At 33.4% G+C, this 26,464-nt stretch overlaps 1 long non-coding RNA gene across 1 annotated transcript; it reads right to left on the bottom strand.

The window, feature by feature from the left end:
- Positions 1–11,414: 11,414 nt before the first annotated feature.
- LOC128200801 (uncharacterized) lies at positions 11,415–24,276 on the bottom strand. Its single transcript, XR_008252885.1, has 3 exons — positions 24,181–24,276; positions 21,083–21,112; positions 11,415–11,587 (listed from the first exon to the last, which is right to left on the bottom strand). It is a non-coding gene; the product is annotated as an uncharacterized LOC128200801 (long non-coding RNA).
- Positions 24,277–26,464: the final 2,188 nt, after the last annotated feature.

The following is a 26,464-nucleotide window of genomic DNA, read 5'->3' as shown; positions in this document are numbered from 1 at the left end:
AAATGTAAGTATATGCTTTCAGCTGGCGGTTTAATCATGTAACAAATGTGATTCGGTATCAAACATAAAACAAATACAACTTAATTGAAAATATCCTTCTTAAAATGGAAAATCTTCTTCTTAATGTGGAAAATCCTCTGAAAAAGGTTATATAAGCGTTCTATGCCAAGAAAAATTCCATATAGGTTGTAATGTTTATTATAATTATAATACGTTTATCGTTCCATCTGAGGCGAGGCGAAATCCGAATATATTAGCGCAAATGCAGCTGCCAAACCATAGCTAGGTAGTCTGTAACTCAGTTGAAACTTCTCGTAGAAGTCTAGGCTCTCAAGCTTTAACTGTCCTATGAATATAAGCCTCCCCCTTGAGGGGTTTTGCCAGTAGTTGCCATGCTTGGCAGGCGGGTTGGCAACCGCAGTTAGACTGTAGAGATGTTTTAAGAGGGACTTTGCTTTCCCATCCCTCGCCCTCCCTTAGTTGATTCTTACGACACCCATAGGAAAGGAAGGGTTGGTCTATTCTATGCCAGAACACACGGCAAATGTTATGTGCTAAGTTAGGATATAAACTACCCGAATACCAAATTTCCTTGTTAATAGGTTTTACATAAAAGAGTAACAAACATGCATCTATCCTTCGATACTCAACAAACTTTCGCATTTATAATAACAATAGGTATTGTAACATATACAAACAAAATAAGGCGAAACTTTGTAAACGAAACAAAACCTCCTTATGGAAAATGTACAGTAAACCTCCCCGTGGTTACCGTTCGAAGAAACTTCAAAATAACCATCGCGATGTCAGCTGTTAAACAAAATATGAAATAAGAGGATTTCAGATTAATAACAATTTAATTAGAGCTTGAGGGGACGTCTCCACGTATTGTTTTCTTCGACATTCCGACGACACACAAAGGGATAGTTCACTAATGAACGAAATCTGATTTTCAGTAAATTAATACTTTATTCAATGAGGGAACACAGTTGCGGCACAGTGTGAGCGGTTTTGTAAGATGTTTTAGTAAAAATATTTATGTATAAGTTTTTTGATAGAAATTAGTAAGATTTTTTTATGTGTGTCAGACACTTGAACTTATAGGATATACTCATAAGATCGAGCGACGTCCTGAACGCCAAAAGTAGAGAGAGTACCAAACCGAAGCTTTTTTGTTTTTAAAAATGTGTCTATAGACTTAAAAAAGTGTGTATTTTATATATTAAAAATGAAAATAATCAAAGAGCATTTATTAGTGTGTGATTCTTGACCAACCAATATAAATTGTGTACCTACATTTATTTAAATAAAGTTTTTATTATTATTATTATTATTCCAAGGAATATTAATATTGGTAAACAACTTTCTTAATAAGAATTGGAGGAATTAAATATTTTTTTAAATGTCCATGATAGTCAAACTAAGATTTTCAAGGAAAAATTATAATTTATAAAAGATAAAGCGCGAAACGAGACGCTGCAACGCAAAGCGTCATACGCCCTCTGAAATAATCTTTCGGATGAAGACGAAATAATTGTCAGATATTAAGTTCGCCTTGTATACATTTTATATTTTATATTATATTGTATATATTTTAAAGTACACAAAAGAATAAATAAATAAATAAATTGTCGGAAACAACAAATATACAAGCAAATTAATAAAATTCCCGTATAGACAAGGTAAAGTCATCAGATTTTGATCTGATTAAAACATTTACCAGAGGGAGACTTTGTACAGAAGTCGTTTGCTTGGGTACCTCTGTCCCATTCGTATTTCAACCGTAAGGCGGTTGTGTTTGCATGGCTGTGTTTCGGTTTGAAGGGTGGGATATGGCGTTTGAAAATTGACAACATTTCCTACCTCACACTTGATAGAATCATAAAAATTATCTTAAAATTTTTAATCAAAACTTTTTTCTTGATTATTTGGAAATCGCTGCAAGAAAACCGCACCCTAAAATTTCTATAATTATTAACTGTAGCACACTGTTTTCAAATACCGATCTGAGGTGTTTTAAACTGAAACCCAACGGCCATTGTTCATATTTTTCACAACATTTCAGTGAAATTTACATCACAGTTAATGGATTCAGCGGATTATAAAGGATTTTGCAAGAATTCTGTTCAGACAGATTATATTTAAGCTTTTAGGGTTCCATTCTGCTTGTTAAAAATATTTTTTCAAATTGGAATACCAAATAAGGTGGCCACCTGATTGGACTGTAGCAGCCGTGGCCCTTACAAATAGCACTATAATATACTGTGATACCATTCCGTTTCATGGAATTGTTATTCTTAAGGAATTCATTAAAGAATATGGTTTTCGTACTCCATAATTTCACTGCAATGATGAGACATATCATAATTTTGAACCGACTTTAAAAAAGTTCTATTCTCAATTCAACTGTTTATTATTTATTGCTGTTTGATATCTTCACCAGCTCTACGCTGATTTTTGTAATTATTTTTATAATAAAAAATATCTGTAATCGTGTATTTTTTTATGCAACTTAGAATTACAAACAAACTGACGGCCCACCTGACGGAAAGTGGTAACCGTCGCCTAAAGACATGAGCAGAAAAAAAGAAAAGAAGGAGATTCTCGTTACGGTTGCATTTTTTATGTTTCATTTTTTATCTCATAACTCCGTCAATTGTAAACCGATTTGAACGATTATTTTTTTATCTGAAAGGATATACTTTACAGTTTAATCCCATAGATAATTTTATCAAAATCGGTTCAGTAGTTTGGTGTTTAAATCAAAATTACAAGTTTTGCCATAATTGAAGTTGGGTTTTGATGGAACACAATCTTGAATAATTACGAATTCTCTCAGACGTCGTTCTAAAAATGCGTCCCTACTTCGACTTTTGGTGGGACTATTTTTCGTGTTAGTATCTTGAAAGAAAGAATTCTTATAATTACAGATTTAACCTATATTGAACATAATTTTAAAATTTTATAGCAATTGTTGAATACTATATGAAATTCTTCAAAAAGTGTGTATTAAGGTTTCTTCAGGGTCAGCAACGCACACGTGACATTTCTAGTGTTGTAGATGTCCATAGGCTTCACTGATCTTTTAGCATCAGACGAGCTTGTTTTTTTTTAATGGATGATAATGGAATGGTAACCCCGTCGGCGCTAACGGTATACGCTGGCGGGGCACCAGTAAGGGGTGATAGGTGCATAATGAAAAAGCAGGTCAGTTAGCCCATCATGATGAATACATCTGGAATTCAGCACAATGGTTTCCAGGGGGAACCGCGTGGAGGTCGACCTGACAGGGTATATTGTTAGCAATGGGACTGGTAGCCCGCATTACTAACAATCCCTTCCCCCCAGACAGGCTTGTTTGTCATCTTCATGGTACAAAGAAAAATATTATCCGTATGATGACAAAATAAAAATACATGGCATCACTACAGATACTCTTTTTTACTACTAGAATATAGCAAGGTCACATTTTAAGTATGAGTGTTTTTTTTTTTAATAGATGATAATAGAATGGTAACCCTGCCTGCGCTAACGGTATACGCTGGCGGGGCACCAGTGAGGGATGATAGGTGAAAACGAAAATGCAGGTTCAGTAAGCTCATCGTAATGAATACACCTGGAATTCAACACGATGGTTTCCAGAGGGGGCCACGGGGAGGTCCACCTGATAGACTTTATTGCTAGAAATGAGACCGGTAGCCCGCATTACTAATAATCCCTTCCCCACCGGTATGAGAGTGGTAAAACAGCCAGTCATAAATTTTAAAAGATATCTTATAAATTCATACATACATACATTTCTGTTACGTCTGTTTCCCATTAGGGTAGGTAGAAACAATGTAACGCCAAATGCTTCGATTCATACATCTTTCGTTTCCTCCACATTCATCAATCTTTTCATATACGCTCGCCGATTACGGATACTTTAAATTTGGCACTTCTTCAGCACGTCTACTATTTAATCGATAAACGTCCGTCTGGAGCGACCCCTAGCGACACCTCCATTAATTCGTGCTCGATAAATCTCATAAGTGAATATATAATTATATTATATATTATACGCTTGCTTGGAAGAGATCGCTTTTAGTGATAAGGTCGCCCATTATTTTCTCACTGTGATCATTTCTTGTAATTGTTTATATCTATAATAAGTTTACTGCTGTAATCTTTTTGAGCATAAATTATTTGTTATTTTATATTTTATAAGGAGGAATAATCAATTAAGTGTATCTGTCTGAAAGATGGGATGATGACATCAGGGAAGTGGCAGAAGTAACATGAGACTTCTGCTGCACTGATACGCCGCAGAAGGGTAAGGCGGAGAAGGAGACGGGACTCCAATACCGTCCCACTCACTCCCACTCCGCTAGGGTCAGAGGTGACCACCTAGACCCTGAGACCCGCGCGCCCTCTTCTGATGTAGGGCGGGTTTAATATCTTCCCGCCCTAGTAAAGAGAGGAGTCCTGCTTAGGAGTAGGCCGTCGCCGTCGAAGTCTCAGACGACTTCAAGCGGGTTCCCCGCGGCTCCGGCAATAGGTCTATAGGCGACGGTTACCACTTTCCATCAGGTGGGCCGTCAGCTTGTTTGCCATTCTAAGTTGTATAAAACAAAACAAAACAGTTGGACGAGGAACACCGAGGGTTTTAGCCGGTAAGAGTCCGGCAGTACCCACATATCTCCTCCGAGCTACGTGAGTCTGCATGAAGCAAAAAAACAAAGGAATAACATGGGACAGAGTGGCTCAAGAAAGACGAAAATGGAAACTGTTAGAGGAGGCCTTTGCCGATTGGCAAACAGATCTACCGAAAATAAACTAGAATAAGTTATTTTGTTTTATTAAATTTTTTGAAGTTTTAATGTTTGTTTTAAAGCATTTTTATTAGGTTATGTTGATCTGAATAAAGGCTAGAATCAAATACAAGCAATCTAAAATATAACAGAATTATATTTAATACTATAGGAATATCCCACAGTGTTAAATACATTTTAAAAAGCGGTTTAGAGTTAGCAAACGTCGAGTTGGTTACCCGCTCTCATGAAGTTTGCGAGTTGGAGACATAAATTGATTGCCCACCCAGATGGTAATCTCTACGTGGACTCAACTTGAAACTGTATTTCATTTTCAACCAACTTTAAAAAGTATTATTCTCAATTCAACTATTTAATATTTATCTTCACCAGCTCTACTCTGATTTTTGTATTTATTTTTTAATAAAAAAATATTTATAATCGTATTGATCGCTTATTAATTTTGTTACGAATAACGTCGGTAGTGTTTTTATAAGCTATTTGTTTGTTTTTAATACTAAGTTATAATGAATCAAAAGACGGTCTGAAAATCAGCGCCATTTAGATGCATCTCGCTAGAAAATTTTATATATAGCAACAGCTAAGACACTTCTTATTACTGGCAAAACATTTTAATTTTCTTTTTCATTATTGTTATCTGTTAAATACTGTAATTAAATTTATTTATTTATGCTTTCGATATAATAATTTGTTTATTACAAAAAGGAATTTCTTCCAGTCAACCTTGAGAACCTGAAAAAAGACAGTGTCTATAGGGTTTGTATATATAGTTTAACATATATGGTGTAAAAATAATATGATAAATAATATATTAGTAGCTATATAGTTAGTAACAGTGTATGGATAAATATATTATTATTGTTGTTGGTATTAAGGAGATCTATCTAATAATATTCCAGTTTTATGTGTATATATATATGTACATGTGTTATGTGTAGTATGGTATATTTGTATATGTATGTGTATGTATATATATGTACATATTTGGATGTATGTGTTTATTTATGTATGTGTATAAGACTATGCTGTCACAGATATTATTTTTTACAGATCTATTTCTTCTAACGCGCCACCTACCTACTTATGCTTTAATTCCTTCTACCCAAAGGTTGTCTGGAAGAGATTGCTTAGCAATAAGACCGCCTTTTGTACTGTTATATTAGTGCAACAAAGTGTTAAATAAATAAAAAAAAAGAATATAAATATGAAAATTTATTCATTTACTTGTTTGTTACCTTTCGGTAAATATCAAAAGACACATCTGGCAACCTTGCACTTTTACGACTTCCCCTTTCGAAATTGAAAATCCTCCTTACACTACTCAAAGTATGTACTGTACCGATAAAATAATATTAAGATTATACCGCAGATGTGTGTCTACATGATCACATTGGGGAACTTTCGACATGTCCCACAAGTTTGTCAACGGAGTTTTACAAATTTGATGCGGGTCCACGCATGTTGCAGTCAGGCGGGAAATATTAATAAAAAATAGAAAAATAATATTACATCTACATAATATTTTATTATTAAAACTTAATATTTTAATTCTCAAATTAAAAATAATATTGTTCTTATAAAGTATATAAATATTATTAAAATCTAAATGATTTAAAACATGGAAATATATAATAAAAAATAAAATAATAATACATAAAATAATAAATAAAATAATTCCTGAGTCCTCAGGAATGGCAACGCATGAGGGCTATCATGAGCGAAACAGTACTCGTATGTGTGTGTACTGTTTCGCTCATGATATACGAGTATTATGTATTTTTATACTTATACTGTACTGTTATGGCCATGGTACTGCTCATGTCTATAGGCGACGGTTTTCCATCAGGTGGGCCGTCAGCTTGTTTGCCATTCTAAGTCGTATAAAAAAAAATGTTTGCATATGTTTTGTTCGTCGTAAGAGTCGACTAAGAGAAGACGAGGGACGGACAGCAGCGTCCCTTTAAAAACATCTCCAAAGTCTAACTATGGTTGCCAATCTGCCTGCCAAGCGTGGTAACTATTTGCAAAATAGTAGCTTATGATCATCAGTTGTCAGTTAAAGGCTGATATGATGATGATGATGATAATGATACTGCACATGATTATTAATTATGAATGATACGTCAAAATCATTAATTATAACTATTTATTCAACTTTTATATTATTCTCCAATAGATTTCATGATGAAAAACAAATGTAAGTAACCCAGAATGTCTCGAAAGCTGTTTTTAATTCATACTAGTTTCACAGTCCTACCCCACATCCTATCCCTTAAACCAAAAATCAGTCATACAAGCACAGTAATATGAACTTATACATATGCAACTCTTATTCATTCTTTATTTCTATTTTTTCAGTCAAATATATTTTTTTATATTTTGTTCATTTATATTTAAAATACCTATAAATAAACCACATACCGTACCATATAAACCCTTAATTTTCCATTGCTGAAAATAGGCTTCTCGTATTGGGGGTTTTGCCAGTAGTTGCCACGCTTGACATGCGAGTTGACAATCACAGTTAGGCAAGGGAAAGGGGATTGTTAGTAATGGAGTTTGACAGCCCCATTGCTAGCAATATGCCTTATTAGGTCGACCTCCACGTGGTTCCCCCTGGAAACCATCGTCAACAATTCTTGTTAAATTCGTCACGATGGGCTAACTGACCTACTTCATCTCCTCACCTATCATCCTTCACTGGTACCCCGCCGCGCCGCGCAGGTGGGGTTACCATTCCAATATCATCCATTAGAAAAGAAAACCACAGTTAGGCCTTGGTGCTATTTTAAGAGAGTCGCTGCTGCCCATCCCTCGACCATTAATCTCCCTTAGTCACCCCTTGCGACACCCACAGGAAGGGAACAGCTGTCCAATTCTATACAAAATAAACAAAATATACAATAGAAATTCTTCAAAATGTCCGATCAAATATTAGTACTTTATATTACAAGTTGCATATATATTAAATGTATATGAGTCGCGACAAATCCACACAAAGTTTCCCTTACGACCCTTCTTCATTCAACCTTATACACAGACTAACATTGCCTATCTGATACTAGTTATAGAACAAATAGAGAAGTCAGTTAATGACATTTCATTATCTGTCTTCACCCACATCGTATACTCTTTACTCACTCACTTTATACTATATTTTGTGAAGAGAAAATAAACCATTCATTCATTCATTTATTTATTCATTTATGAATCAGTTAAATCAAAATTAAATATTAATATATTTAATTTTGATAAGTAAGTCAGTACTTTATATTATTCTCAAATTCGTGTATAATAGTATATTTTATATATATGTAAGTATATTTGTTATTTATATATGTATGTATATCAATAATTACTAGTACCGCATTCAAGTATTCTGACACTTCCCTATGGTTGACTGGGAGAGAATGCTTTTATCATTAAGTCCGCCATGTACACATATATGTACTAATGAATAAATAAATAAATAAAATATATTTAAATTAATAACATTTGTCAAGTATTAATACAGATTATTTATCACCAAATAAATATTTATCTCACTCTAGGTTTATGCCCATAATTTCTTACGCGTGGAGAAACCCACTACTTCTAAAAAGAAATAGAAAAATTAATAACTAAAATAGCAAATGCTGTCATGTGGTTCCGGTATAGAATGAGCCAGCCCTTCCTTTCCCGTGGGGGTCGTAAGAGGCGACTAAAGAAACTTAACGGTCGAGGCAGTCGATAGGCACCAGCATCCCTCTTAAAACATCACCAAAACCTATCTGCGGTTACAACCCGCCTTCCAGTCTGGGGGGAAAGGGATTGTTAGTAATGGAGACTGAGAATCCCATTGCTAGCAATATACCCAACCAGGTCGACCCCACGCGGTTCTCCCTGGAAATTATCATGGTTAATTCATGAATTCATCGGATGGGCTAACTGGCCTGTTTTCATTCTCATCTATCACCCTTTACTGGTGCTCCGCCAGCGTATCCCGTTAGCGCAGGCGGGGTATACCATTTTCATCCATTAAAAAAAAACCCGCCATCAAGTGTGGCAACTATGTACTAGCAGAACCCCTCAATAGTAGAAGATCTATATTTTGCAGGGAATATTTAACGGCTGATATGGTATAATAAGGTAGCAAATATACAAACTTACTTTCACATTTATAAGTAAGTATATGACTACTATTGATTTTCGAAAGCTCGACAACTCGAAAACAGTTTTAATTCCCAATTAATCACTGTAGATAGACGAAGGTGTACCCAGACGTATTAATTATACTGCCGACTTGGCATAGTAGCTGTCTGGGCCCATTAATTATACTGTGACATTAATATCGCACGATTTCACTGAGGTAACTTGATGAATTAAGTAATAATGGAAACAGTTCCACTTATTTTTGTATTATAAATCATTATGAATAATTGTCTAAATGTTATTGTGTTTACCGATTTATTAAAACAGGTGAAGCGATTTTATAGAAAATGGCGTAAGAGTTTAGGTAACGAAGTATGAACAAAGATTTCGGAATACAATAGACGGGATGCATAATTCACATAGTGTGTTGGTCGTTGTATTTATGACATTTTCAATGCGTTAAAGAGGGATAGGTATATCAAAACGCATCTACCTTTTGACTAGTCCATAGAAGTGAAATTCATCCAAATATATCACTTGGTTTTATTGAGCATATAACCCTACCAAATTCAGATACCACCTGCTTACATACCTTCTACATAAACTGTGTCGAATATATAATCTAGTAATGTTAATGAACAAAAATTCTACATACACATTTTCTATACACTTGCCTGCTATTAATTGAAAAAAATAGCAACTAATGGTGTATCTTTCGTCCTCTTCTTACTAATTAAATTTTGTACTTGAAGAAAGATGGCAACCATATGATTTACAATTTTTATTTTATCATTCCTTGTATATAATTTCTTGTTTTTAGAATATAAATATTTTGTTTCGTCTTCAGATCATGAATATATTGATTGATAATCTAAAAGAAAAAATGTAGCAACATGTATTTTTGAGCGATATTGACATGGAAGTTCAATTGCACAGTATAAGCTCGAAAAGGATTAAGCGGGAGTATGAACAAAATTAATACTGATTTTGTTTTGAAATGTTTTAAGCGTATTTAAATTGGTTAGTGTTAAATATGCTATATCTAAATAGAACAAAATAGTGAAAGAAAGTACCAAAATTTTATAGAAAAGGATATTTAATTTAACCTAAATAAAGCACGTCCGCAAATATAAGAAAAATATATGAATTTTTGCTATTTTTGTAACTTCAATAACAATCGTATTTAAATTCATAAATATGGGGGGAAAGGGATTGTTAGTAATGGAGATTAAGAACCCCATTGCTAGTAATATACCTAACCAGGTCGACCTCCACGCGGTTCCCCTGGAAACTGTCATGGTTAATTTCTGATGAATCCATCATGATGGACTTCCCACCTTCACTGGTGCCCCGCCAGCGTATACGGTCGGCGCAGGCGGGGCTACCATTGCATTTTCATCTATCAAAAAAAATTCATAAATATGACATGCACACATTTACAATATACGCACACTAGTTTATTGCTTTATTTTTGTTATTGTATTTCCAGTCTGTCATAGACATAGATTAAGAATAGCAGTCCCTTTCTACACTGTCAGTACGTGAGTACATCCACACTACGTCTATGGTATCATTACTCTTTTCTATAAGCATAATTATACAAGGTGGCTAAGGTAACAAAACACAAGGCCATAAGAATAAATAGGCCGGGTAGAATAGACAATCGTGTGATTTGTAAATGTGGGAATGCAGCAAAATGTAGGTATTTTCTGGCCTCGCATAATTTGAAATTTGAAAAACTTCTAATAAATCTATTCATATTTAACAAATGGCTTTAATTGGTAGAAATAAATTAGTAGCTGATATTTGAAAAATATATGGGCCAGAAAACGCCGCCTTCCATACCTTGTTACAAGCGTTATCTACTATTTTTATATTTCTTTTTATACATAAAAATAGGTTTTAATATAATCAAATTGTAAGAAGTAGATATCTGTACATGAGGTATTTAAGAAAAATTGGTATGAAGTATCTTTATAAAAGCAATAGAAACCAAAACCATAATTTATAGAAATCTTGTTTTTCTATTTGTCTATTTATTCTGGTTCAACACAAAAATCACTGCATTAAATTGGATGCGTTTTATACAGTTATATTTCAGAAGGTCAAAGTTAAAATTTGCTACATTTTATCTGGAAGTGATCTCTCTTTGGTTTTTCTACTTCTGAAAACCATGCGTACCCAGTGGTGAGCAATTAAATAAAACTCATGGTTGCTTAGAGGGTATAAATAGAGTTTTATGTAATGAAAATGAGAGTTTATACAAAATGTTCAATAAATGCCTCTGAGTACTCTGTGTGGTATTATAGTCATGAACATAAATATTTATTTCTTACTGTTAATGTTATATCGTCATAGTCGTAGAATACTGACGGATCTGACGAAGATTACATATAAAGATCCGTCAGTATTCTACGACTATGATGATATTATAATACATTATATAGGCCATTTTTATGTATAAGCCTTTTTACTCCGAATTCTCTATAACCCTAGTAAGACATATTTTCCCCTTTCTATTTATTATAATATATCTCTCAATTCGGTGTGCCTCCTGGCATAGGCCTCCTCCAGCTCTCTCCACTGAACTCTATCCTCCGCCACTCTACTCCAGTAAGGCCCTAAGGTTTGAATGGGCCATTTATCTGAAATAAATTATTATTGTTAAGTTTTCCTAGAAACTACAGTATGAAGAACCCTTCAAAAAGGGTACATGTATTAAGGTTTCTTAAGAATCGATGACGAGTGCGTGACACCCCTATTGTTAAAAGCGTTCATGGACTACAGTGACCGTTTACCATGCTTCTTTGCCTCTTTCATGGTATAAAAACAAAAAAGTTTATTACACGTTTTATTTATTACAATACAACCTTAAATTATATAGATAGAGCATCGAATCTCAAAACGGGTCAACTTTTTGTCAGCTAGTTGTCAAATAGCTGACTCGTTTTATTTATCAGTGTTCTATATACTTACACACACAACGTATCTGTATGTAATTATTTAATAAATGAAATGTGTTTTTACGTATTAAAAAGATGCAAAAATTATAAGACAAAATAAATATAGAAGCTATAAAGGTGTTACTCGTGACTATTTATCACGCAAAATTGTATGAAAAAGTTGACCCGCTTTTCTCGAAACATTTGTATGGAGACACTCTATCTATATAATCCAAGAATACAAAATACTCGTGGTATATTAAAATGTATCTCTTCATCATAAATATGTAACAGAAATCCCAAAAATAGAATAAAGTGACAAATTGTATTACAATTATGACCTTTGTCATATCATAGACAATTAATTTAATTTGCAATTGTGCGGGCCTGTGGACTAATATAATAAGTATATTCAATTGGCGACTAAGTCTGTTACTGTCGGCGTCACAGTATAATTGGAATGCAGCCGACGTCGGGCCGGACACTCAACTGTGGAATGTTTAATCTACCCCTGTTTTGTAATCTTCGCTCGGATAACTGAGAAGAAAGAAAAAGTTAAAAGCAAAGTCTTGAGTTCTTTTTTTTTTTTTTTATTGTAAACAGAAGCACAATTTACAGTTTAATTTTTTTATATGATGCTCTGTAATTGAGAAACGAAAAAAGTCGAAGGGAAAATCTTTCGTTTGTCTAAATATCTTTTTAAGTTTAAAATAGAATAGAATTTAATTTTAAGCATTTTTAAATAATAATAATTTACAAATTCAAAAACAATGACCTTTTCATTTTATTTTACTCTGTTTTATTATATATTTACCTATATTTATATTGAGTATTTTTTTTTATTTTCCCGAATTTTAACTGAGAGAAAATGTTATATCTAGTTATATCGACATTTAAAAATCAAGGCCGTATTTAGTTGCATACATTTTTACCTACTTTAAAAAGAACGAGGTTCTCAATTCGGTTTTTTTTTTGTTTGTTACCTCAATATATACATTACTGTTAATCCCAAAGGTTAACTAGTTCAGAGTGCTACTAGCATTAACTGTGCCTTTTGTACCACATTTTATTTTGGTCAATAAAGTTATTTAGATAAATAAATATATGCAAATTGCGAATTTTATCAAAATCAGTTCAGTAGTTCAGTCTTGGAATCAAAATAATTGATTTGACCACAACCGAGGGTGATTTTTCTGGTTTTTTTTATGGGCCATAATCTTAAATTACTATAAATATAATCAAATAAAGAATACATAAATAACATAAACACTACAATCTAAGATGGGCACAGACACTTTATGATATACAAGAGATGGGCATTAACTCAATAATTTAGATAAAATGTATAATATTGCTCTTTATTTCAACGTTTCGACAAGGTTATACCGGCCGTAGCTACGAGTTGACTGACGTAACGATATTACGCCTCCGTAATGTATGTGTATATGTAATAAATTTTATATTAATATATATATGCATATATTTTTTTACAAGCGACTTTATTCACAGTCGATTCGTGTCCACAATATGTTAATTGATCGGAAAAAATAGTAGCCTTATATAATATATATGTCCTTTTTCATTTCAAAGATAATTTTCAAAGCATTTTAAAGTGTGTATACCAAATTTCGTGATAATTGATTGAAAAAAAAGTCACGAGGTATATCATGTGATCTTATGTTATTGCGTGGCTACCGTGGCGCCCCCGTTAAACTTATATATCCTCAGGCGTCGCCCAACCACAATAAAGCCGGTTCTGAATACTTACGCCGCATATTCTATCTCTTGTGCGCAAAATCGTTGCGTTACTATATCTATATACATTAATATCTACGACGTAATCTATTGTACTCGAAAGTTACGCAAATCCAAATAAGGGTCCCTGAAGATGGTCATGTCTAACACAGTACAATTATTCGTAATCATTTACGAATAATTGTCAAAAATAATCGTATTACGTAGCATAATTCTAATCACTACATGTATAATATGTATTATTGTCTAACAAAAAAGCATTCGGAATGAAATAATAATAGACAAAACTACAAAAAAAAACAATAGAACTAATTAGTCATTTTAATTCCTAAATCGCTCTACAGGGGCAGCACCAGCGTTCACTTGCTAACCACTTTTAAATAGTAAAAAACGTTTCTCAAATTTCAAAATCTGCCATTTTGTACTGAATACTACACAAAAGACACTAAATGTAGTCAATAGAGAAAAAATAAATAAATTGACAGTAAATATCAAGCAATTTTCAACAATCGCAAATTGTTTGCGAGATACTTAATCAGGAAGATGTTGTGCTCAAAAGTTACTCACATCCAAAATTACGAACCCTGTTTTATTTGTTTTTATATAAAACACAGTTATACACTTCACAATTGGTTACTGTTATAAAACTTCAATATTTCGGAAGTTGGGAACATTTTCGTAATTACGGCCAACTTGGGTCGAAGTTCGATTCGTCTCAAAGATTAATCGTCGAAATCGGCCCATTGTTCCAGTTGTTGTCGACGCTTTGGGACCCTTTTATGAATTTCGCCAACCATTGTTTTGGTGCGGATTTAAAAAAGTTTAAAAAAAAGTTCTTACACAACTGCCGCGCTGACGTTCCACGTTCGAAATCAAAATACAACTGATTATGCACCCTAATACTATTATAATAAGGTTCATCCCGGGAGAGCGAATTATTTATTTCGCGGCAAAATAATGTTTGCCACCCATATAACGAGGTCACGATGTTTTTTGCTTTTTTGTCGGTCATTTAAAACTTTCATTAGTGAATTCGAGCGCGCTAAAATATTTTCACTTTATTTTTCTTAAAGTTATTTAATTAAATTGCTCTTGTAGTCCATTGCAACGACTGCGTTGCTGTAACCAACGACACACAGAATAACAGTTAATTAAAATATTTCTCAATTAAGTTCTCAGAAAATGCAAATTTTCACCAATAACGCCACAGCATTTATACGATAAATACGGAATACAGGCATCGCCACACCATGCCGGTATTTATAATTGCCTCTTACTCTCAACTACTTTCATAAGTTATCTACGATGTATTAAGATCATAGTTCTGGTTTACAACCTTTTTTGTTTACTTAAATAAATTTATAAATAAAAAAAAAAACGGAAAATTAAAATTCAAAAAAAGAATACACGACATAACGTTACGCACCATAGACTTAGTATAATGTACTAAAGTTGCGTACTTCGTGACACCGCTTAGAAAGCATGGGATCTGCCTTGAAATGAAATTCCGAAATTTCCGACTCAATTTCGTGTTTCCATTGATATCGAAATTGGCCCATTAAATGAAGCTTAACATTTTATTCGTCATTAATCCTACCATAAAAGTCCAAAGGAGGGATATTTTAACATTTTTAATATTTTTATAAACGGTGGGTATGTATTATGTAATTTTAACATTATATTTGTGTTTCATCGATTCCGAAATTTCGTAAAACATATGATAAATCCTCATGTACCGTCAATGCGAGTGAGAAGCTCATTTTCTATTACTAAATATTGATTTTATTGTTGAGGCTAAAGCAAACACCAAGTGCATGCTTTAGCCTCAACAATTCTCGACAAGGATATTATTGTACGGCTTTCATATTAAAATATATTATTACCAGAGGAAGACAAAAAACAAACTGTACAAAAGTCGATTGCTTGGGTACCTCTGTCCCATTCGTGTTTCAACCGTGAAGCAGTTGTGTTTGCATGGCTGTATTTCGGTTTGAAGGGTGGGATATGGCGTGAATTTACTAGGTACAGAGGAATAACACCTGAGTCCTCAGGAATGGCAACGCATGGGGGGTATCATGGGCGAAACAGTATACTCTGTTATGTCCATGGTACTGCTCATGTCTATAGGCGACGGATACCACTTTCCATCAGGTAGGCCGTCAGCTTGTTTGCCATTCTAAGTTGTATAAAAAAAAATATTAAATACTTATAAAATGTTAACAATAAAATACTTATAGCTATTCACATTCAAGATTCGTCAATCACTCATACCTCTTTTCGCTTACATTAACCAAAAAAAGTGAACTTGAGTAGAATCACAAATTTCCATAGGTTGGTTGGATCCTCTAAAGATTTTTACCAACATATAAGTTACCCAATTTGTTACGTTGTGGACCGGTATCCTTTCAGCCTCAGCCTACCCTCGTCGGGCCGGATTGAGCCTACGGGGGATGCGTTGGATCAAACTATAAATATGCCTCGCCACCGAGCTATAAGATGATTGTATATGCTATTTAACCGCACTTGAGTATTGATCCAGACTTGTGTATAGGAAACTTTATTATGAAAATTGTAGGTCATCCTTTTTTTTCTTTTCTAGTTTTTACCCACCATTTTGTATGTATTATCAGGACATATTGACAAACCCTTGAATTATATAGATAGAGTGTCACTATATAAATGCTTCGCCGAAATTAGGTCCACTTTTTTACATATGTGTACATGAATAGGGTTGCCATAACGTATATTTATTACTAAATATATAGGACAAATTACATTGTAAGGATTGAATTAAAAATAAAAAATAAAAATAAAAATTTATTAATATATTTGAAAGAACAAAATAAACAGTACATAATAATTCGTATGTGTATACAGACATAAAATATGTAATCAATTTAACTCATTGAAAATGGACGTCATTTTGTATAATAGATGTATAATTATTAATTTGAAAGGAACATATGTATATTTATTTTATTTCAATAAAAAATAGTTCTTTATTTAAATAAAAAAAATCAATCTGTTCTGCCTCTACATTTCTGTCACTGTCTAAGAAGTCATCTATATCCTCCTCCGTACCAAATTCTACGTGTATACTGATAACTGATAGAAATACATTGTTTTATATATATATATATATATATATATACACAAATATTATACATAAGTTCTATACTAGATATGAAAAAATCCGCATAAATACTTTTTTTCCTCATCCGTAAATACATATCCTTCATATTTTTTTATATTTTTATAAAAAAATAGCCAAACTAATACAAACAATATTAATATAAAATAATAAATATAACTGAATATTAATTAATACAAATGTATTGTGTGAAATCGAACCCGCGACCATTGGAGATTAGATGGTATGTTAAACCGCTACACCACTAAGGTCGTTAACTACCTCTGTCTACTTCATCAGGGATTATAGTCGTGATAATGTTAGTTATCATACGAAAAAGGTGATCCCTGGTGCGCAAACCAAACAAACGCATGTGTGTACCCTCTAAGGAATTCTTATTATACTGCTAACATTAGTTTTTTAAGAATATTGTTACTAATAAATATTTAATAGACCAAAAAGTCTGAAATAAAAATTATTATTATTATTATTGACTGGAAACCAACAAACGCATCCCTCTAAGATTCTTATTAGCTGAATGGCGTACATCAAAGTCAGGTACACACGGAATCCCAACTTATCCCTCATACGTTCCCAGCTAACTATACACACCGAACGCTTTCATATTCACAAATATGGAGATCTCTTATTTATTTTTAATTAACTCATAAATATTAGAAATGTGAAAGTGAGTTTATTTGTTCATTACTATTTGATGGTTTTTTTTTAATTTGTTCTGTAATAATCTTTCATGAAATATTTTTTTTATACAACTTAGAATGGCAAACAAAGTGACGGCCCACCTGATGGAAAGTGGTATCTGTCTTCTATAGACATGAGCAGTACCATGTACCATGGACAAAAGAGTATACTATTTCGCCACTGATACCCCCCATGCATTACCATTCTTGAGGACTCGAGCGTTATTCCTCTGTACACTGTAAATTCACATACCCTGGAAATTGTGTTCTTCTTTTACTAAATTGAAAAACAACAAATAATAAATAGAATAGTAAACGTATTACAAATATATTTACCATTCCATTCTGCTATTTACACCAAAATAAATATGTATTTATTTAACAAAGTATGTTTATGGAAGCACTGAATTTATTAATAGATTCTTATACTAGGCTGAGCCTGTCCTGTAGAAAACAGAATTCGTATTACCATAAACATGCATTCAATAATTAATATAGGCATTATTACATATCTTTTTATTCTATATACTACGAAGTCCTGACTCCCAAACTAGCATTAACTGTATGTCAGGAGTCAGTGCCTTGTACATAGATATAAGAGGATGCTAGTTGACTTACTGAAAACCCTTAATCTGGAATCTTGAAATTTTGTAAATAGGATTTTTATATAGCGTAAGTGAACAATAAGAAAGGAGTTTTAAAATTTAGATCTCTAAGAGAATAAATCTTTCAAAATCTCCGCATACGATGTCGCGAGTAAATGCATATGTTATATACTTCATATTATGTAATAAATCCATAAACTAGATTCTTTAATGGGTGATAATGAAATGGTAACTCCATCAGCGCTATCGGTATACGTTGGTGGGACACCGTTGAGAGTTGGTAGGTGATGATGAAAGCAGATATGTTAGCTCATCATGACGAATTCCACTACACTTTACCACGATACTTTCCAGGGGGAACCGCGTGGACATCTACCTGATAGGGTGTTTTGCTAGTAATGGGGAAATTATGCCCCATTACTAACAATGCCTTTTCTTCCCCCTCCCCATCATAAACTAGATTATTATTACATAAGATGATGAATTAATTTAGTAACCAAATAATAAATTGAATTTTACTATTTACATTCGATAATTTACTGTGCCCATAGGACTATGTCAAACAAGTAGTTTACAATGTTTCTCTTAGAATTAATTAGTGTCAAGCAGACCCTTTGCATATAGTGTTGGATGGACTATCCAAGACAGATGTGGGACAAAATTAATCAAGCAAGAAGGCCGACATTAGTAGAGTTCGGATAGGTTTGACCTTAAGAAATTAGGGGCTACGAAAAACGCTACTATGAAGGAGAGGTAGCGGACGCACTATAAATACATAAACCAAACGTAAGTTAAAAAATTTTGTTCACTGTAATAATAACATAACATCTGATAATACTTGTTTAATAGTCGTACATGATAATTGAAAGGTAATAACTACTTAGAAAAGCTATAAAATTCTCACATTTATAAATAAAAAAGAAGAACAAAGAAAGAGAGAAATATTTTTACTGAAGTAAACTTATATTCAAGTATTTTTTATTAGTCAGTTTTTTATGAATTTGAACGCGATAAAATATTTTGTTTTTGTTTTCAGAAACATTAAATGTATTAAATATATGTGTATATACTTGGGTTTGCTGGAAGAAAACTCTATCAGAATTAAGTTCGCCTTTGTACTTTTGATTGCCTCTGTCATATTTTTATAACTAATGTGTACAATGAAGTATTAAATAAATAAATAAATATACTTTCATATGCAGACTTATATGAAAGTATATGTAACATTCGCTCATAAAATTCTTCTCACACATATGTCTACGTGACAGAAGTAATAATTATAATTATACCATTTTGCGAAACCGAAAATGACTTTTAAACATCGAGTATAACTTATAGAATTTTAAATATAAAGGTGAATAAATAAACTGATTTTGCAATGAATGTAAGCGCAAAGTATTATAATTAATCAAGATTGCTCAAGCCTTTAAAGTCCTTAATGTTTTTTTTTTTTTTTTTTTTATTTCCTTTTTATATACAAAGAAGGTTAATGAGTAATTCAAATAAAGAAGATAAAGACAAATGTTAGTATTTTGTCGAATACACTTTGCATGAAATATGTGAATAATATTTTTAATACCTGAATACACCTCTGTTTTTTTTTTCCTCTTTTTTTTAACACAAAGCTGGTAAACAAGCAAAAAGCATCTGATGGTAAACGGTCACTGTAGCCTATGGACGCCCGCAACACTAAAGATGTCACATATGTGTTGCAGATCCTGAAGAAACCTTAATATAGCCTTTTTAAAAAACTCCATACTGTAGTCTCTGGGGAGAACCTCGGCAGGGAGCTCATTCCACAGCCTGAACGTTCGTGGGAGAAAATTCCTTTGAAACCTTTTTCTATTTCAACGCAAGCGTAAAAAACTATTTATAAGTTACAGATTCGTACAATTATTCTTACAAACAGTCTATATAATAAACTATTATTTACTTTATTTTTATTTGGTCTCTTTCATCAAAAAGAATCGACAACCTATTGTTTTGCATTGTTATGCTATTGCTTTTTTTTCAAAAAATAAATAAACAAATGTTGCAATCTATTTAAATTTATTTTGACCTATTTCTTGGCGTGCAAACATTGTGTTTCGTGGCCGCAGTTCGCAGGGATGTCTTACAACAGTTAATGTGACCGGTCCCTCCTTAACAAGAGTTGAACATTTAGTCCGACATGTTTATGTCCTGTGTATCGAGGCGCTTCACTAATTGGGCCGCCTCACATAATATTGCGTTTCTCGAGTGCCTACTTTATCCATTTGTCACTTGTGTCTGCCAATTTTGTTTAGATTTTTAATACTGCTAGTATCTTTCAGATGGTGAAAGTGAATATTTCTCTATACTACTATGGTGGTAAACAAGCATACGGTCCGTCTGATGATAAATGAGGTATGGTGAGTAATGGGGTATAGGAACTCCATTCTATAATTTCAAGGAATATTTCTAGTACTATATCCTGTTTTATAATGATTAAGCGATAATTTTAACCTTAGAGTACAGGTCCGCCTTCGCCAACTGCATAGCTCCTAATCATGCGACTTTTTCCAAGAAAACGTTTTAACACATTTATCGGCACGGACCTTAAATTGGAAATATCGATCGATCGCTTCCATTTTCATTCCATTATAAGTCTTATCCTTCTTTCTTTTGCAGTAATGGCCGCCTACGAATTTGACTCCATAATTTACCAATGTCAGAATTAGAATGACACACAGTGCATTCTCGTGTCAACCCACTAATATGGATCTATACGTCCAGTTCCCACTGCTTTAATAATTACTAATTTTTAACCGCGACTTCGACCGCGTTACTGGAATAAAAAGTTATCTATATCCTTGTTCATTCCAGCTACTATGTGTACCCAAATTTTATAGTTCACTTTTGCATAATACTAATAAGGATTACATAATTTATTTTAAAGCAAAAAAGCATATTCCTTTTTAAAAGGCCAGCAGCACGCCTGCAATGTCTTTGGTGTTATGAGTGATCATGGGCGCTGGTAGTTACTTACCATCAGGTGAGCCGTATGCTCGTTCGCCTCCTGTGTTATAAAAAAAGACCCAGTTATTGCCATTGATTATTTAAGATTCTTGATGTGATTATTGAGTGTGTATACAATATGTAGGACTCAAATACGTTACTTAAACGTTGGCAGAAATTTGTCTCGAGTGACGTACATCTACGTTCGATAGCTACTGTAGACTAAGGGTCTACCATGAAATGAATTTCCGAATTATCGGACTCAATTTGTTGCTTTTGTTCATAATGGAATCGACCCAATAAATGGAGATTAACATGTCGTTCGTCATAAATCCTACTATAAAAGTACAAAGGAACGATATTTTAGCATTTTTAATATTCCGTAAAAATGGTAGTACCAGATAACGGTAATACCAGAGGGAGACTTTGTACAAAAGTCGATTGCTTGGGTGCCTCTGTCCCATTCGTGTTTCAACCGTGAAGCAGCTGTGGTTGCATGGCTGTATTTCGGTTTGAAGTGTGAAGTTCGTGGGAAGGAATAACGTCTGAGTCCTCAAGAATAGCAACGCAGGGGGGGTATCATGGGCGAAACAGTATACTCTGTTATGTCCATAGTACTGCTCATATCTATAGGCAACGGTTACCACTTTCCATCAGGTGGACCGTCAGCTTGTTTGCCATTCTAAGTTGTATAAAAAAAAACGGTATCATGTTATTTTGATATCAAATTTGTGTTTCTTTAAGAGCCGAAAATTCGGAAAACATTTTCTGGTAGACCCTCTAGTGTAGGAAGGGATCGTTTGATCACGCATGCACACGACCACGTTTGCTACTGTTTACGCGTTGAGAAGCAATTTTGCAACCTTTAAATCCTACGAGACGATGTCTTTCCGATTTTTGTTTCAAACTTATTGTTAAGTTTATATATATTATATTATATGTGTACTATATTTTACTTATAACTACATATATACTTATATGAAATATAAACATAAGAATTAAGATATTATTGATTTACTCGTAATACAAAGTACTTAATTTAAATTTAGGATTTATTTAAACTTTTATTATTTTAACAGTTTTTAGACAAACAGTGACATTTATTCCATATTTATTTAAATTAATTCAGACTTAAATTATTCTTCATTAAAATAAAAAGGATAAATGAGGTACAATTGCAGTATTTATATTTAGATGAAACCGCTCACAATAGCTTGAGGTTACGGTACTTGGATATACTTAGCTTTACTTATACATATTTATTAGTAAGCGTATTGGAATTGAAATGGTAACACTACCTGCTGTATCAGTACATGCTAGCAAGGCACCAATGAGGGATGATAGGTGAGGATAAAGCAGGTCAATTAGCCTATCGTTATGAATTCCACAAGAATTAACCAAGATGGTTTCCAAGGGGACCCGCGTGAAGTTCGACCTGATAGGGTATATGGCCCGCAATGGAACTGTTATACCCCATTACTAACAAACCCTTTCCTCCTGGACTACGGTGTTATACCCTCATACCTTGTAATTTCATTACTTTATCCCACACTTTAAACAAAAACACAACCATGCTTCGAGACAGAAAGTCGTGTGACACAGAGATGATAAACAAACTTTCACATTTATAATATTAATAAAATATCAGGATAATGAGAGACATAATTTTATATATACAAGAGGGAGACTTTGTACAAAAATCGTTCACACTTATGTCCCATTCGTGTTTCAACCGTGAAGCACTTGTTTGCATGGCTGTGTTTCGGTTTGAAGGGTGGTATATGGCAGTGAATTTACAGGGTAGAGAAGAATAACACCCAAATTCTCGAGAATGGCAATGCTTGGGGGAAATCATTGGCGGAACAGTATACTCTGTTAAGTCCATAGTACCTACTGCTCATGTCTATAGGCGACGGTTACCACTTTCCATGAGGTGGGCCGTCAGCTTGTTCGTCAAAAAGTATGTATTTATGTAATATATACTATTATAAATACTTATATGTAAGTTTTGCATATGATAAAAAAAGAAAAACGCTCATGGTAATAAAACATATGTGTATATGTTTTATTACCATGATCGTTTTTCTTTTTTTATAAATTATACACTTTTACTTCTTACGCCAGTAGCTACCGTCTTTTTTCTTTTCTCCTCTATCCAAAAGTCGATACATATATGTACATATATCATTATATTATTCTTTAATGGTATAAAAAAGAAAGAAATATATCTTTTATACTTGTATTTTAATCATATTTCTCTTTGATTCATCAATATCAAACAACACGGCGTGAATTTACAGGGTACAGAGGAATAACATCCGAGTCCTCAGGAATGGCAACGTATGGAGGGTATCATGGACGAAACAGTATACTCTGTTATGTCCATGGTACCGCTCATGTCTATAGGCGACGGTTACCACTTTCCATCAGGTGGGCCGTCAGCTTGTTTGCCATTATAAGTTGTATAAAAAAAAATACACGAACAAAACTACGAAAGAAGCAAATATAACAGAAAATATTAATGGTGTTTCAAATAAAAGAACCAAACTCAATAACATTTCGTCTGAATCCAATAAAAAAGTTGAGGCGTAGCCATTTCGCGGCGTGCAACGGACGGCATGAATACCTAATGATGGTAGTCAATGCACAAAGAATATCTCTTGTGCAGTCTATTTGCATGCACTTACAGAGCACTTAAAATATCTTAAGAAGCATCCAACCAGTCCGCTCCGCGCTCCGCGGCTAATTTATTGACTCGCTGCATTATAAGCGAAGCGAATTGTGAGGTTATAAGGTGAATTTTGTTGAGTGAAGCATCTGGGCGTGATGAAATCAATGATATAGGTACTTTATCATACCAGCCTTTAACTGTCTACTGCTGAACATAAGCCTCCCCCCTTGGGGAGGTTTTACCAGTAATTGCCACGTTTAGCAAGCGGATTGGCAACCAGATTTAGGCTATAAAGATATTTTAAAAAGGACGCTGCAACCAATCTCTAACCCTCCCTTAGTCACCTCTCACGACACGCACGGGATAGGAAGCGGTGGCCTATTCTATGCTAGGAGTATACGGCGATATAGGTACTTACTAAATTATAAATGTGAAAGTAAGTTTATCGATTTTGTTACCTCTTGACACCTTCACGGCTTAACCAATCTTTATGGAATTTAATATCCAGGGCATAGTGAAAGAGATCGACTACTTTTTATCCCGGTCAGTGAACATATCCCGGTCACGTGAACGGGTAGTCGGGTGTAAAAGAAAAAGGTAAATACGTTATTAGCGTGCCGAAATGAAACCGGAATGACCTCTCGGTTTAACACACCACCTTACTTTCAATGATGGCTTATACCCAAAAAGTGTTTGCAGATTTTGTCAGGAAAATGTTCGTCTTTCAATAATAATAATAATAGATACTCCCAACGATCACGGGTTCGATTCCCGCGTAATACAATTTTTTATATTCATTAATATATCTATTTTGTTTCACTAATCAGGTGTCTAATTTAGTATAGTATAACATTATAATAAACCTGGTACAAACTCTGTTTAGCTTGCTTGGAACCAGGTGGTGCTGTGTGATATTTTTGTAAGCAATTAATTATTTTTAATTTCAACAGCGAAAAAAATTCTTCGCTGCACTTATGGCTGCCTGGTACATAACGCTGCTAAACGCTGTGTGTACTATATGCATAAATACTAAGTAAATAAAAAAAAATGTCTATAAAAACAAATATTGAATCGATTCGAGGGGGACCTCTGGGACATCTAGGACTCGAATGGGACATCTTTGTACAAAAGTCGTTTGCTTAGGTACCTCTGTCCCATTCGTGTTTCAACCGTAAAGCAGTTGTGTTTGCATGGCTGTGTTTCGGTTTGAAGGGTGGGATATGGCGTAAATTTATTGGGTACAGAGGAATAACACCTGAGTCCTCAGGAATGGCAACGCATGGAGGGTATCATGGGCCAAACAGTATACTCTGTTATGTCCATGGTACTGTTCATGTCTATAGTGGACTCGGTTCTGGGGTTCCTATTTACTATTACCTACTATTTGATAGTTTCTCGAAATATTTGCTTTAGGAAACATTAATACAAAATTCATAATAAATTTGATTTAAATCTCTCAGATACTTAGTTCATATTTAATCCTTACAATAAAGAATTCGCTGTAATGTCGAATTAAAATTTTAATTTAGACATAGTTTTAGAGAAATGGCGCCTTGGAATAGACTCCATTGAAATTACATTCATTACGCTCTCATAGTAGAATTAACAATATTAATTTGTATATATTTGGCCGTAGCCGTATAATACCGTAGTACGTATAAAAGAAAAAAAAAATAGGTGACGCCAAAGAAATATTTCGCGCCCTCACTCCATCTCCCTGAGGTGTCGTTCCTTTGACAAATTTTCGTCGAAAACCCAGGATTATTTCACGGACGGCACCGGTGATCCATCAATCAAATGAATTTGGTATGTCTTCGATAAATGTAGGTAGTTTCTTACCTACGTGGACCATAGAGACGAATAGTGGCTGGAGTGGCAGTATGAAACAGTGCGGTATAATTTTTTAACGATTTTCCAACCGACTTCAGAAAAAGGAGGTTCTCAATTCGTTTGTATTTCTTTTACATTTGTTACCTCAAAACTTTGATATTTATAAACTGATTTGGAAAATTATTCTTTTATCTGAAAGGATATATTTACAGATTGTTTCCATAGAAATTTTATCAAAATTGTTTTTGTAATTTATATTCAAATCAATATAACTTGTTTGACAACAAACGAAATTGGTATTCTTCACATTCTATTCACTTTTCATTAATATTTACTATATTTGTTATTTCTCTTTTTACTTAGTGCAATAAATTGTAAAATAAATAAATAAATATGTTTTTATAAACTACAATCTTAAATTATTGTATTAAGGTTGGCAACGCGTGTGTTACACCTCTAATACAATGTCAGGTGAAACCATTGTGTTAATAAAAAGTAATAATACTGACCAAATAATTATTATTATTATAATAATAAATTTTAAGTAGCAATTATTTTCATCTCCTGTTTAATATTCCATGGTATTGCATTCATTAACAATTGTAAACCTTTTACAATACTGTTTGTACAGTATTGTTATGCACACGCACAAACGAAAAATTGTATTTAGCTTTATGTATTTTTTTTTAAATCATTTATATTATTTAGCTTTTTATGTATATTAGTATATGTTGTAACTTGTGTGCTGTAAGTAATGCAAATTATCTATCTATCTATCTATTTACTTTATATATGTATTTTTTTATATATCAATGAATGAAACAATATGTATTGTTATTATTATTAAATTAAATAGAATTTAAATTTAGAGTGTGATATTGTATTTTGCATGCCAATCCCAGTTTTAGCGAA

This window comes from Galleria mellonella, unplaced genomic scaffold (genome assembly GCF_026898425.1).
Source record: "Galleria mellonella isolate WM207_F2 unplaced genomic scaffold, CSIRO_AGI_GalMel_v1 utg117, whole genome shotgun sequence".
In the NCBI taxonomy this organism is placed as follows: Eukaryota; Metazoa; Arthropoda; class Insecta; order Lepidoptera; family Pyralidae; genus Galleria; species Galleria mellonella.
The sequence above is the reverse complement of the archived record's forward strand: the minus strand, read 5'-3'. Positions and strand labels throughout refer to the sequence as shown.